The following is a 13,364-nucleotide window of genomic DNA, read 5'->3' as shown; positions in this document are numbered from 1 at the left end:
TATGTAGGTTAAATGCAAGTACTATCCCACTTTGTATCAGGGACTTGAGAATCTGTGGATTTTGATATCTGTGGGGATCCTGAAACCAATCCCCCTTGGTGTCTGATATCACAGATATCAAAACCCACATATATAACAAGTGTGTTATATATGCATAACAAGTTTGGAAGGATACACACCAAATTGTTAATAGTGACTACTTCCAAGGGGGCAAGTGAAATTAGAAGTTGGGAATAAAAACGGGGTTTTACTTTTTGAGGCTATGCTTCTGCATTGTTTAAATATTTTCAATGAGCATTATTTGATATCATTAAAATACTTTAAGAAGATATTTTAAATAATTTTATTTTAATATCTTTCATGTTTTATATATTTTATTTTAAAATATTTTTTTAAATAATATATTAAAGTTTTTTTATTAGCTACTAGAGTGTGTTAGATATTCTTTGATTTCACTTGATTTCACTCTGTGAATATAAAAGTAATTTACTAAAAACGAATGATCCTGTCCTATACAATAACTATATTTTCATATTTATAATGATATTCATAGCATAATGCAAATAATGTATAGTACATTTCCAATGGGTTTTTATTTTCTCATTCCTTTATGTCAAGAAATTGGTGAATTTCTTAGTATCCAAGATCTAAACCAAAATATATGACCAAAAGAAACATACTCGTTCTGCGTAAACAAACTTTGGAACTCTTAACTGATTTTCTTAAATGTCCTCTGGGTTCCATGCCCCATATTGTCTTTATTAGTGAACTAAAGGGATCAAATTAGCCATGCACTACTCTTAGTTTCTTTTTGGCAAATAATGGTAGCTAAAGAAAAAGTTGTAAGGCAAAAGAAGATAAGCAAAACCTCACAATAAAATCATATTGATTACCAAATATAGGCTCAAATTCTGTCTGATCTCCAAATGTCGTTTAACAAGCAAACATATTAAAATACATATTTTCAATTCACAGTTGAATCTATAGATTTGGAACCCATGGATAGAGAGGTGTGTGTGTGTGTGTGTGTGTGTGTGTGTGTGTGTGTGCGCGCGCAGACTTGAGGAAGCCTTAGCTCTTCACTTGCCTTTCAGATGCTTCAACCACAGTCGTATCTTACTTGAAAGGTTCACCTGAGGCTTGAGGCAAACATCAGGATTGGAAGGGTAGATTCTGTTGCCCTGCAGGCAGCATGGGGCAAACAGAGCCCTCCAGAGCTCATGGCTGGACGTGGGGTCACTTAGGGATTTAGACTAGGGCGTTATCACCAGAGAAACAGGTAAAGGTTTTCCTGGATTTTTACACTGAAATACTTTTAGCCAGTCCATATTTCTCAAATACCTTAATTCCACCAAGCACACTAGTCAACGGTCACAATTCCCACCAATTGAAACCCATTTCTGACATTCCAAATGCTAACTGGAGGTTGTTGGTGGAGAAATGGTAACAACAGGGCCTGAAACGGCCGATTCTGATGTGGAGGTGCCCTCTTTAGAATGCCAGGTACACTGTTGGTCTCCCAGATTTTGAATGGTTGATTAGATGCTAGCAGCATCTGCGGGATAGTTTAACCTAAGTGTTAAATAATGCACACGATATCGCACCCTATTTGCTCAAGTATTTCAAATTGCAGGCATTAATACAATTAGCAGTTCTTACAGAGAATTCTCAATTTCTTGATTTGTGGTTAATCAAAGTCAATCTTTTAAGTGTAGTCATAATCACCTATATTTTAAATCACCTGTATTTTATTCCATTCTAACTAAGGAATGATAGCATGTATTGAATGCTTATGCTAAGCTCTGTGGCAAGCATTTTACGTACATTCACGCACTAAATCTGTACAACAATCCTAAGATGTGTACCCTTATTACCTATTCGACAATGAGAGACTGCAAGCAACTTGTTCACACTCACACAGCTTGTACCATCAGAGCCAAGATTAGAATTCAGGCATTTGGGACATTAAGTGCAGTTTTTTTATTGGACTCTAAAGGGAGCCCACTGTTACCCATGAAGTCATACTGCCCTCACTGGCTGTGAAATACTGTGTTCTTCATTTACTCTTGCGGGAATTTGCAAATTGTCTGCACCTGTTACTTTGTAAGGGCTCCTCCCTTGATGTGCAGTAAGTTCTGCTTCCTCAGTGTGCTCAGTGTGCTCTCGTCTCTGCAGAGCTGATGTTTCATAGTCAGACCTGGCTCTTTGCAAAAAAGAAAGCAAACTCCCCAAGGAGCCATATTCATTGCCTCTAGGATCCTTCCTACTTTGCCCCTTCAAAGAACACTGTGGGCGTTTGCTGTTGAAGCTGCCCACCCACTCTGTGCATGAAGCTGGACTCTGTGTTCTTTTTGTTTTTGTTTTTTGTTTTTTGTTTTTTTGACAGGATCTTGCTCTATCACTGGGCTGGAGTGCAGTGGCATGATCACAGCTCACTGCAGCCTTCACCTCCTAGGCTCAAGTGATCCTCCCACCTCAGCCTCCCCAATAGCTAAAACTCCAGGTGCATGCCGCCACGCCTGGCTAATTTTTAATTTTTTTTTGTAGAGACAGGGTGTCTCTGTGTTGCCTAGGCTGGTCTTGAACTCCTGGGCTCAAGTGATCCTCCCAGCTTGGCCTCCCAAAGTGCTGGGAGTACAGGCATGAGCCACTACGGTTGGTCTTGGACTCCGCCTCTTGTATATGGTCATTTAAGATGTCCTGTCATTGAAAAGAAAGGGAATGATGATTGAAATATCGGTCCCTCACTTAAGGATGGCATGACTGAGGACCAGCAGATCTGTCCTAATGATTGTTGCTGTGCTCAGTTTATGAACTTGTACTGCACTTACACCTAGATATTGCTTGGAATGGTTAATTGGCTTCTTAGGCCCTGGAATTTGGGGGAAAAAAGAGAGAGAGAGAGAGAAGATTCAGACATCATGCTTTTTGCTTTGCCATCTGCTATAATTCTTAAAGGCATTTTTAGGTCCCCAATAAGGGTAGTGCTGCTGTTTGTTCCTTTCCAATGCTGACAGGCTCAGGCACACAGGTTCTGGGCTTTTGATTATGAAATTGATCAAGGGTGGATGAGGGCGATTTCTGGCGCCTTTGAGTCAGTGGTTGTGGCCAGAGAGACCATATACATTTGAGTAGGTTGTACATTGCACAGCTCTAGGTTGTCCTGGTCCTGGGGAACGCAGGTGCCAATATGTGGGTACCACACAAGTCCTGAGGTCCCCACCCATGCTCATTCCACTCCCCAATATTTTCCTTCCTTTTCCAGAAATTGAATCCCCGTCTAAAACTTCTCTTCTAGACACACTTCCTGACCACTAGCAATCTGGTGCCTATCACCAACATGCTACAACAGTTGTCTTGTAGCTGTGTATGTATTTTAAATGGCTGCAAAAATATTTCACTATGTGGCTGTAGCATAATTTATTTGTCAGTTCCCTATTGGTGAGCACTGAGGTAATCTGCAGTCTTTTACAATGACAAATGCTGAAATTAGAACTTGAATATGTGTGTACACCTGTCTGCAAATACCTCTAGGAAAAATTCCTCAAGATGGGATTTCCTAAGACATACCTCCCTCGACTCGCATGTTTTTCTAGTTGCCTCTAGCACTCTTCCTGTTTTTAACCCTGTCCTCCTACTTCAGCCTTCATGACCTCTTGCTGAAATCATTGCCATAGCCTCCTGAGTGGAGCCATCTGCCTACACTTCCCTTTAGAATCCATCCATAACACGGTTTCTAGATCTCACTGCTCAGATTGTGTTACACCTGTGCTCTAAAACCCCCAAGGGTTCACAATTGCTGCCTGAGCTGGTATGAACTCCCTGTACCCTCTCCCAGCATCCAAGGCCATCCCATATATGGTTCCGCCGCATCTTTGGTGACTCATTTGCTTGATTTCCCCCACGTGTTGCCTGTGCTTCAGCAGCACCAGAAGGCTCCTGAGTCCCCGAGCTTGCCTTGCCTCCTGTTTCTTTGGGTGCCTCAGAGCTCACTCCCTACTTGGAAGTGTCCTTCTCTCTCCAGGGTCCTCCCTCGTCTCTGCCTGTATACCCTCATGCTACCAGCCCGTCCTGTTTTCTAGATTCTCCCACTCCCACTCCACAACCTAGACTCCTTCCACTTCCCCCGTCCTCATATCCTGCTTTTGGTTATAATTTCATATCATGTCCCCTTGCAGACCACCTGCTCAGAGACAGCTGGCAGCATGCATCCTCTGAAGTGGCTAGCACAGAATGTCTTGCACATTTTAGGAGGTTTTTTTTTTTTTTAAAGGATTTATTAGATAAGATCTTTGCAGTTGACAAATTCTCTTACCCAAAATTGGCATAATCCTTTAACCTGGGGAGAAGAGATCACACACACGAAACTATTATGAAAGTAGTGAATTTCCCAATATATTTAGTCAAGAGCACACAAGTTCATTGGCAGTGAGGTTGCAGGAAGGGCAGGAGCAGGAGCAGCCCATATCATCTGCGTTTCCTGGGCAGGCAGGTCACAGATGCCTGTCACACAGCCTGCATCAAGCAGGGCCTGCTGGATTGGAAAGCTGACTTCTGACCAGCTACAGCAAGCAAGGACTTGCAACACCATGTGGGAAGAATTTACCCTAACAATCCATGTGCTTTCATTAAAGGGATGTTTACAGACATCCTGGTTCTTGACTCAAGTTCATTGTCACCGAATGACGTTCTCATGGAGGAAGTGGGAAAGGGGTGGAATTGGGGGGTGAGTGTAGAAAACTGGACGAAATCAGAGGACCCTGAACAAACTCTCTCATGTTCCTTTTCAGTGACTCAGAAAGCCTCTCTCCCTACAAATCCCTACAAGGTTGAGACACGCAGGCACTCTCAACCTTGAAGTATCAGATTTTACAACTTCAAACTCAGGCTTCTCACAATACTCTATATTCCATCTCTTAGAGTGAGTACCTCTTATCTAGTTCAAGGTCTCATTCGTTCTCTTATTTGACAGACACCAATTGTGTGTGTTCTTGCCTTTAAGGAGCTCGCTGACTAATGGCAGATGCCAATTCTAGGGTTCTATTGAGTGAGAGTGGAAGGAGAACTAAGGTCTCAAACTTTTACTACTCAGCCCCACTCTGCCCTATGCTTCCTTTGTATTCTCCCTCACTGTGGAGCTCAAACATTTAAAATCTGAGTGACCGTTATCCTCAGCATGCACTGTATACTCTGCACCTTATTCCTGGAATCCTTTTATCTTTGGCTGTCCTTATCGCAGGCAGTGGTAGTTTGGTATCATCCTCTGCCAGATTAAACATATATATTTATTTAATATTCTCTCTGTTGTTGAAAAGAACAATGCGAATGTTGCATAATAACAACAAAGTTCTTTATCATCTTCATCTGATCTGCTGTCATCTGTGGGGTCTCCAGAGCATACTCTGTGCTTTTCATGTTCGTGGACACTGTCGAGAAATAAAACAGGCTTGAATGCAGATCCTCTGACTCTGAATCCTAGTACAGTATTCCAATATTTAGTCTTAGTTTAGGAACACTTACTTTCTCTATTCATAGTAAGCGTGTGGCGTCCACTCACTGATAAGGTGGGATTACCACTGAGCATGCAGAATACGAAAGTCTACAGTGCATTGTTTGTCGTGCTCACTTACAGAGCAGACTGATTGTTCCACAGTCACCTGTTCAACCCCACTTGGTAGCAGTTAACCCCGAGAAGCAATCGCCTCTCATCTGGAACCTGAAATGCATCCCATGCATTCTCCTGATTCACCAAGTTCATTGGCAATGTAAATACCAGCAAATCCTGTTGCCAGCTGAGGGTGTAATGTCATCTGTAATGTCATCCAAATGTGAAGGATGACCTGAGTTTTTTAAGGCTACAAAATTAAATGTGCGCTAATTTTGTTATGTCCTATTTTGACATTTTCTCCTTTTCCGTTTTCTCCTTGGAATTGGTTTGCACAATTTTAACAGATTAAAAATTATTTAGTCATGGGTGTGTGTGTGTGTGTGTGTGTGTGTGTGTGTGTGTGTGTGTTTCAGTCATAGGCATCTTCTTTCGAGTCTTATTAGGCATGGAAAAACCTAAGCTTGGTTTAAAACACTTGCTCCCTTCCTGTGAAGTTTTAGGCTAACTTAAAATGGGATGTGTTATATAAGGAAGGCACCTGACACTAGCGGTGGGGGTGCCTAGGAGAAGGAGCACCCCCCTTGGTTTGTGATAGACTGGCAGCGTTTCCTCTGGTATGTGCCAGAGCGGCAGAGCCAGTTTTAAAAAGAGGATTTATAGGAAATCCAGCTGTGAGTTTTCATTTTTTTCTCTTAGAGCTGGAGGCGGGGCCAAAACCAACCTCAAACCAGGCACACCATTGATCAGGCTAGAATGATGTGGACCAGTCTCACAGACAACAGCCAAGCTCAGAGGAAATATTAGCTGGCAGAGATAACGAAGAGAAAACATTCGCTGACAGATGCACCATCTGTCAGTTTCTGAGGAGCAGTTTTCAAGAAAGCTGAAAATGAATTGAAGAAGAGAGGGGTTTTGTTTGAAAGGTACAGCAGAGCCTAAGGACAATTTTAAACAAAGTAAGTTTGTGTTCCATAGAAAAAGAGGTCGTGGTGGTGGGAAAGACAACAGTTACTTCCTATGTAGATTGTGAGTTTTGTCATTGATATAAAAAGTTTTCTTTGTAGTGGACTTGATATTTACAACATTCTCTTAACACGAACTTGATTTAAAATTAAAAAGCAGTGACTGTCATTTTGGCTACTCACTCTAGAAACATTTGCAAGTTACAGTTAGATTTATTTAACGTTTATTTAATCTCAGAGAGAATTGTTTTATCTCAGACTACAGATATGGATAAGGCCTTCCTTCCTTCCTTCCTTCCTTCTCTCTCTATTTATAACAATGGGCAAAATTATTTGTATCTTTCCTCAAAGGCAGTTTATTAAGAAAGTGACCCACCCTTCAGATTGACGAGGTTGGCAGTAAATACTTTGTATTAGGATGCTTAATTCCATGGGCTACGTTACTTAAATAGCTATGAATATGACCTGGACTTCCTACGAGCCTTCCAAATAATGTTATTGGTGTTGACATCATTTTTAAAGGAAGCTGCTTCTGGATCTTCTGTAGTTTATCTTTCTCAAAAAGTCTGTTCCCCTCTTTCAGAACATAAGCTACCATATGAAACAATCCTGCTATTTATGTTTTATACATTTTCCAACGGCTTCGTTTTCAAAGTTGGACTTGGGCTGTTCGTAATTGTATGTTACATCTAAGTGGTTTGCGTTCGATGTCATATGTCGCATGTTTTATTAGACCAGGATTTGTCTAATTCCAAGGGGATCTAAAGCAGTGATTGAGAATCAGATTCTATGAGCGATAGCAGAAAGTTCTCAGGGGGCTCACAGGAGCTCCTTTATTGGAAAAAGTCAGTTCTCTTACAATTTACACAGGCGGAAAGGGATTTATTTTGCATCTGCGTTAGCAGGCTGTCTAGTCCAAACCAGAAGTGGAAGCGCTGGCTGTAAACTCGCCAAAGTAGAAACCACTCAGTGTTATGGCCCAATATGGATGTCAGAGCTCTGGAGCATGTGTGGGAAAATGGCCACAGGCCAACGTCTGGAATCATTTATCTTCCGGTAGAGCCTAGAGGACAACTGTTTTATGCATTTTACAGAAATCCTTGCTGATTGATTTCATTTACATAGAGCTGGTGCAGAGACTAATGGTGAGGACAACTAAAAATGGGAGAGAAATATTGATCTATTTCTGCTTTTCCTGACATCCTGGTCTCATTAGTGTTCTTAGCACCTTTGAATGAGATTATGCCGTTACTGACAACCATATGGTTTCTACGGGGTTCTTTCCACGCGTCTCATAAGAAATGCCACATTTATGTCTTTTCTTATTGGGGAAATCAGAAACTGAAAGTGGAAGGTTTTGTCGTACTGTCTTTTCATTAGCTTAGTCTGTTTCCTACAGTCTGAATGTGAAAAATGAGAGGAAGGAAATATCAGTAGACAGAGTTCTTTGTACACTCCGTGCAACCTATGTAGTCATTTACAGACGTGTGCCTGCTACTCTTTGTGCAATACTGGGACATACTGTTGTTGATGTGTAGATTCATATCTGCCTGTGAAGGCATCATCCATGCCAACCAGTATGTTCTGCATGAGCTAAACTCACATGTGCTGACACATGCTGACATGTGACAAGGTAGCATCCGGGCCTGTTTTTCTAACGTGTAAAAGAATTTTGCCAGCCTCTGACAGTACCCACGTCAGACCTTCTGGAGACGTTTTTAATTGATTTCAAAGACCAAGGTAACAGTCAGAAGCCTTGGATTTCAGACACTACCCTTATGCTGCCTAATTTTGTGACCTTGAGGAAGATAATTAACCTTTTGATAAATCCATTTCACTGCTTACAAATATAGTGAATAATTATAGCCATTTTTGTCTCCCAGAGATATTTCAAATGTCAGTAAGACATTTATAATGCATCTTGTACTATTAGCTTTTGGTACGTATGCCATTAATGAAATTGCCTCCACTCTCTTAGACAGAACTTCTGCGTTACACTGAAAAAGCTAAAAACTTTAGCCTTTTAAAGTTAAAACAAAATTAAAAACAAAATTCTATAATCTTATGTAGTAGTACTTTCGTTTTTTGGAGGCTGCTCTTGAAGGTATTTGCATCTATTGTTTTCTCTTTGTGGAATAGTTATTTGATTTTCTCATCAAGATTCTCAGCATTGTGTAAGACTGGTCATTTCCTCAAACAGGTTGAAGTTTTAAAAATCGGGCTAAAATTGGTGTGATGCTGCTTTGATTTAGTATGATTGAATATATGTATTTTTTAAACTTCCTAATGTAAAGAAAATGGATAATAGTACAGATTAAGGTACATAGTATTTTCTCACATTTTATAGATACATAGATATACCATAAAAATAAATATATGCTAATCTTCATATGTATATACACACACATGCACTTCATCTTTCAAAATAATCCAGTAAAAGTGATAGCATAGCAGCATGTAAGATATTAAAAGATAGGAGTGATTAATGTGTTTTCATTTTAAATCCTTTTCATTTTACATGATGAACATGATCTCAGCTTAGTGTAGTGCAAGGGACATCAGAAGCCAGACCTGCAGTCTCAGCTGCCAGTGCAGAGATTCTAAGGGCCACCACACACCCTGTTCTGTGCACACAGGTGCGTGGTAGCCCCTAGAATCTCGAAGCGTGGCAGCCTTGGGAGCCACGCCATTCAACTGTGCTCTTCTGCTGCAGCGTGGGAATCAGAATGTGTGCCTTACCGCAGGCGGTGTTTGGGAGGTTCATATGACATGATGCGCATGAAAATGCTTTGAAAACTTTCAGGCCATTTAAAGTCGCTAATTGAACTTTGACAACTTCTTTGTTCCTGGAATATTCCTTTCTTCCCTTTCTTAATAAGTTCTGCCCATCATTCAAAGGCTCCCTTAATCTTTTTTGATTTCCTCAAAGGTGTTTCTTTGGAGCCCCCAGAGTCCCTCCCAGAAAGAGGAAGCTAGTGAATTTTGCCACCCATGTCCCTCCCGCCTCACCCACCAGATGACTTCACTATTACACCCCGTGTTTTCACACGTCCACACTCTGCCCAGTTCTGTCCCTGCGCTCCACTAAATATTTTCTCTACCACTTGCCAACATCCTCCTCCTCCAAAGCTACCTTAAATATCACTTGCCTTTGAAACCTTCCCCACCACCAGTCCTCCACAGAGCTAGAGCCTTCTTCATTCATGGTTCCAAACTTCTAATCAAGGCTTTATCTTGTTCTACTTCTTTCTTTATTTACACATGTTCCTTCCTCCCTAGGCTCTTCAAAGACAGGCCAGGTGCCATGCTGCTTTGACTCCCTGGTGCTTGCTGTAGTTTCTCATGTCTGGTTGGTGTTCAAGTAATGTTTGTTGAATGAATGAGGAAGTCAGTCTTTCCATATCACTTCTTTGTGGGGTCCTGTCATTACACACTTTCTGGGACAGAACCCTGGTACCCATTTGTGTGTCTGGAATAAATTGTCCCTTACGGCATAACAGCATATAGACTGTTTTCAGCTGGGAACCTGAGGTTCCAACAACCCAAAACCCTGCATCTAATCACCAGCAGATTAACTATTAACCTACTAGTCCTATCTGAATCCTACTAATCATAGTTAGGTAACTAAACATTAAAACTATCATCTAACTATCTCTATTCTGAGCGAGCCTTGGCATATTTGTGACTAGCAGTGTTTTAAAAAGAAAATCTGACCATCTTTTTGAAAGGCAGTTTGGCAGCATTTGTCAAGATCCTCTGATCCAATAATTCTCCTAGGAAATTATCCTAACGAAATGGTTTCATAAAAATGTAGACAAAGCTTTCCGAACAAAGATGTTCAGCATGATATTATTTATAAATAATATGAAAAATGGCAAATAAGTGACCAGTATTACTTTTATAATCAAATTAAAATTCTTAAGAATCCAAAGGTTGCTTGACAGATTATGTACTAATTATGTTGACCATAAGGCCTCCGTTTTTAGGTTCTTTACACAGAATCAAGGATATACTTGGAACAATCAAGTTGAGCAACTTGTTACCATGCTTCCAATTTTACTACTCTCCCTTCTCTTTAAATTTAGAAAAATGTTGAAAATAAGGTAACCTTTGAGGTCAGAATTTGAAAATTCTTTGACAGAATAATCTGAGCATCAGAAGGGGCCTAGAAGGCCTGCTTCAACCATTTTCATTCAAAAATTGACTGCATGGAGAGCTGGAGATTCAAACTGGTTTAACTTTGCTCTTGAGCTGAGGTTTAAAACAGTTAAAAAAAGGCTGAGAGTGGTAGCTCATGCCTGTAATCCCAGCACTTTGGGAGGCCGAGGTGGGCAGATCACGAGGTCAGGAGATCGAGACCATCCTGGCTAACACGGTGAAACCCCGTCTCTACTAAAAATACAAAAAATTTAGCCGAGCGTGGTTGTGGGCGCCTGTAGTCCCAGCTACGTGGGAGGCTGAGGCAGGAGAATGGCGTGAACCCAGGAGGAGGCGGAGTTTGCAGTGAGCTGAGATCGCGCCACTGCACTCCAGCCTGTGCCACAGAGCGAGACTCCGTCTCAAAAAAAAAAAAAAAAAAAAAAAATAAGTTAAAAAGAAAACTTGAGTCTATTTGTTCAAAGACTATGAAGAAAAGTATGTGAATTCGGAAGTTTTTTGGTAATCTCTCATTTAATCTCTTTTTACATGGAATAACTGGCAGAGGTAAAACCATGTTATCATAGTAGTTTCTGCGTGTTATATCGGGATAAACCACAGGAGTACCAGAAATAATCACTGACCAAAATGGGTTCGTGTAGTCAATGGAACACGGGATTTGATGGGGCCATGCCGCTGAGATACACCGTCCATCACCATGTCTGGGCTCAGTGTGGGAGGGTTTCTGTTTCCAGTTCTTGGACTAATACTTAAAGTGCATCCCCACTAATAGCGGCCCCCCCTGAAGCTCTCAGTACAGGGGTCAGAGCTAAGGATCGCTAGTGGGTAGGAACATTTCCATCTCATCCCCAAAGTGCAGAGAAGCACATTGCTTCTTTAAGCGTGTTTCTAAATGGTCCTGTTTGGTTGTGTTCCATGTGCAACAACTGAGTAAGTGGGTGCAAGTCCTCTGCTTCAGAGAGTTCACTGTTTAAAAGGTGAAGGAGCGCCAACTTCCAAAGTGAGTAGAAACACAGTAATACATATACAGGTAAGTCCCCCAGTAGGGCAACAGCCAAGCACACATGCAATGTCAGTGGCGGCAGGTTAGGGGTAGAGGGAGCAGGCGAAAGTGGAGTCCTGAGAAATTCACTACAGGGAACTTAAGTGTCAGTGACCAGGAGAGCACCTTGAAGTGGTCTCGTTGCTGGTGACGCTTTGGAAGACTGAAGCAGCCTTCACGGGGCTGGCACGGTGGCTCCCGCCTTGCCAAGGGCTTCCACATACAGATGGTGGGTGGCACAGGGATGAATAGGTCGTTTACCTGAGCTTGAGCTGAGCCAGGCTGGTTAGGGGACCTACAGGTGAATGAGAGAGCAAGCTGCTGGCTGAAGAAAGCTTCATTATCCTCCAGCCCCAGGAGCTCCTGGGGGATGGCAGGGAAGGGCATGAGCTCTCTCAGCAGACCACAGGGCTAGAAAGGGGTGTGTACGGTTACCTTCAGCCTCTGCGGGGCCTCTCCAGAGACCTGTTTATTCTGCACTCAGCAAAGGGCAAGAGGATCCTGTCTGAATTTGTTGCTCGTGGGCCCCGATTTCAAACATGCTCTACTGCCTCAGCAAAGATTACGCCATAAAAGCTTCTTGGAATTATTGGTTCTCTACTCCCCAGAAGAAAACAGTGATTTAAAACAGTCTCCTGAGAACCGCTGTTCTTCCCACACGTGCTTATTATCCTGCATCCTGGGCCATTGGTACTGGGCCCAGCCGATGACTGGCCATATATACATTATGAGACATGCCTAAGGAGGAGAAACCCAGCAAGCAGATGAGATACAATTTCTTAAACTAACCGTAAATTACTCCATGAAAAGAACCCTTATGTAACACTGAGGTATCCTGATTAGTGTTCTTTCGGCCTTGCAAGTACCTGAATGAAACCACAAAATAGTTAAACAACAATATCGGGAACTCAGATTCAATAAAAGCTGTTTATTTTTAGCTGAGGATCAAGCTCCAAAATAAGTGAGCTCTCTGTGCCAGGCATTCCAGCAGAGCAGAAGAAGTTATCTTTATCTTTAGAGTTTCTTATAAAGTCTTCTGCTTCATGCTGGCTTAAACTAGAGCTTTATGTTTCTTTTCAGTTGTGCTGACACACACTTTGGTGTTGGTGTATTATTTCTACAAAGGACCTAAATGCTTATCTCTCTACAATTCTCCTCCTCCAAAATGCACAGCTAGTCACACTGTATACTTAATGTCAACCAACATTTATTGAGCAACTACTATGTGTAAGGAACTATGAAAAGGAGACAGGCCTATAATGTCTTCTCAAGAATATTAGAGTCGTGTCTTGGGGACAGATATGAACACAATTCAAGGAAGGATGATTTTTTTTTTTTGTAACCAGAGGCTTAAGGCCATGTACTACGGAGCACATATTTAAATCCAATTCGAAGAATGGAAAAGCTTCATGCGTGATACGAAGCGTGGCCTGGAAACATCAACAGATTTCACTAGAAGGTAAAGTAGGAAACATGCTCAAGATCAAAGGACGTATGTTTGAAAACACAAAGACTTTAAAGTGTTCAATGGGTTCCTCAGCGTGACTATACCTTAGGGATGGATGGAGAGATCTTCTGCACTGGGAAACGCGAC

General features: G+C 41.6%; 1 protein-coding gene across 6 annotated transcripts in view; it reads left to right on the top strand.

Moving 5' to 3' along the window:
- STARD13 (StAR related lipid transfer domain containing 13) overlaps window positions 1-13,364 on the top strand; it is a 557,856-nt gene that overhangs the window by 444,005 nt on the left and 100,487 nt on the right. For 2 of the 6 annotated variants that reach the window (XM_074021834.1, XM_074021833.1), the window contains exon 2: window positions 6,305-6,564. The exons of the other annotated variants lie outside the window; for them this stretch is intronic. The gene's annotated coding sequence lies outside the window, so the exon portion shown is untranslated. The remainder of the gene's footprint in view (window positions 1-6,304; window positions 6,565-13,364) is intronic. 6 annotated transcript variants of the gene reach the window in all.

This window comes from Macaca fascicularis, chromosome 17 (assembly GCF_037993035.2).
Source record: "Macaca fascicularis isolate 582-1 chromosome 17, T2T-MFA8v1.1".
Lineage (NCBI taxonomy): Eukaryota > Metazoa > Chordata > Mammalia > Primates > Cercopithecidae > Macaca > Macaca fascicularis.
The sequence above is the reverse complement of the archived record's forward strand: the minus strand, read 5'-3'. Positions and strand labels throughout refer to the sequence as shown.